We start from the raw sequence: 2,462 nt of genomic DNA, 5'->3' as shown, positions 1-2,462 counted from the left end.
GAGAAAAGTTCTTTCATGAAATGTGTCAACGCTTGATGCTCTTGTGTCACACTTGAACCATAGTTTTTGAAGTTTAAAATGTGTTAATGATGCATTCGTATTGAGGGCAATTGTTAGTCCCAATTGATGCTTGTTGAGGTTACTTTAGGATAGCTGGAATTACTTGGATGTTCCTTTAAGGGGTGGGTCTTATTTTGTTTGCTTGAGGACAAGCAAAGGTTTAAGTTTGCGGGAGTTGATAAGTAGGATTTTAACGTGTTTTATGCCCCTACTTGCCTATGCTTTGAGTGTAATTTGATACGAAATAATCCCAAAATGCTCACAGGTTGTGCTTGATTGCAGGTTTGAGCGACAAAGTGACTGAAATGTCAAAGATCGGCTCAAAACAGAGTGAAACCTGCTCAAGTATCAAAGGCCAAGTAAAGTGATGGAAAAAAGAGCCTAGTGCGGACCGCACAAAAGTGCACGCGGCCGCACTAGGAGATTCAGAGAAGTGCATATTCAGGGCTCTCACAACGCGGCCGCGGTTGGATTTATGTGGCCCGCGTTCAGCTCACGCGGCCGCGCCACTTTTTCATGCGGCCCGCGTGAAGAGATTCAGATAGATGCCAGTTGGGACCAGAGCAAGCCACGCGGCCGCGGTCACACTTACGCGGTCCGCGCCAGAGCTCCTGCTGCCGCGCTACACTTTCGTGCGGTCCGCGTCCCTCAACTTCAGAGAGTTAAATTTCAAGAGTTCAAGAGCCAACGCGGCCGCGCTACCTTTTTGCGCGGCCCGCGCTAACCCCGCAGGGGTATTTTTGTCCAGTTTTTCCAGCCACTATAAATAGATCCTTTTCCCATTTTTAGGTAAAGTTTTGTTTTTCTGAAGCTGCTGAGCTCGTGAGAACACTGGGTTTAGCCATTTTTGGCATTTTTGACCTTCAATATGGTATTTCTTCCTTAGTAATCAATTAATATGTTTGCTTCTTCATCTATTTCTTTAATTTCTGCATCTAGCATGAGTAGCTAAACTCACTAGCTAGGGTTGTGGCTCAACCCTAGTGTGGGTAATTGATGGGTGTTGCCATCGAAGGATAGATTGATATTGGGTGTTTGCTATTTGGGTTAATTTTAGGTTTTAATTAAGGATTGGTGGTTGCAAACACTGATTCTAGCTTGGTGGGTTTAACTCTTCTTAAGAAAGAGAGTCTGTGACCCCAAAATTGACCCAACAAGGAATTTGGATGGACCCATGAGAAATGGTAGTCCCAATTAACGGGTTAAACCTCGAGAGAGTAATTACCCTACTTGAGCCCTAGTTGCTTGGTCTAATTGGCCTACCCAATTGGTCTCGAGAGAGTCAATTGGGCAAAATTACTCTCTCTACCGAGAGGTGTGAGAGTGGGTATAATTGAGCAACGGTTATAGCATAAGCCCCAAATATGTCAATTTACCCTTAGTAGCATCTACCCGTTAGTTAGCCACCTAGGCAATGCAACGACCCTAGTGCCTTTCTATATATTAATTACAACTTAGCAATATCTCCGTAGCATAATTTAGCTTCAAACATTAGTCTTATAATAGTAGATATAAAAATCAAAACCAAAGATGTTAGAAGTGACATTAGAAGCACAACTGCAATTCTAGACTAAACAGACAATACAACTCCATTACTAGCTCCCTGTGGAAATTCGATCCCGAACCACTATTCGGGTAAAAGCTGTTGCAACTCGCTCTTCCTACCTTAGTCTAGTGTTGAGTCGGCAGCGATCAATCCTCCCCACCTTATGAAATTCGGTCCCCGAATTTAACTTAAGTCCGTACCTGTTGACTGAAACAAATGAGGATACTTTGCTTGCATATCTTTTTCTACTTCCCAGGTGGCTTCTTCAACGGTATGATTTCTCTATAAGATTTTAACGAACACAAAATCTTTTGACCGTAGCTTTCTTACTTGTCTATCAAGAATTTCCATCGGCTCCTCCTCGTAAGACAACTTTTCATCAAGTGGTATAGTAGGGGCTTCGATTATCTGAGATGAGTCTGACATACATTTCCTAAGCATTGAGACATGAAAAATTTGATGAATAAAGGACAACTCAGGTGGAAGTTCGAAACGATAAGCCACCGCTCCCACTCGGTCTAGTATCTCATACGGTCCTATAAACTTGGGGCTCAGCTTGCCTCTTTTCCCAAATTGCATCACACCTTTCATAGGAGAGACTCATAGGAACACTTTGTCTCCAATTGAGAACACTAAATCTCTTCTTCTCTTATCAGCATAAGACTTTTGTCTACTTTGAGCTGTAAACAATCTCTGTCGGATCAACTGGACCTTGTCCATAGCTTCTTTTACTAGGTCGGGTCCCAATAAGTTAGTCTCACCAGCTTCAAATCATCCGATAGGAGAACGACATCTTCTACCATACAATGCTTCGTACGGTGCCATTTGAATACTGGATTGGAAGCTATTGTTGTAA

The sequence above is a fragment of the Nicotiana attenuata genome, unplaced genomic scaffold (genome assembly GCF_001879085.1).
Source record: "Nicotiana attenuata strain UT unplaced genomic scaffold, NIATTr2, whole genome shotgun sequence".
NCBI classification, from domain to species: domain Eukaryota; kingdom Viridiplantae; phylum Streptophyta; class Magnoliopsida; order Solanales; family Solanaceae; genus Nicotiana; species Nicotiana attenuata.
Note: the sequence above shows the minus strand (reverse complement) of the source record.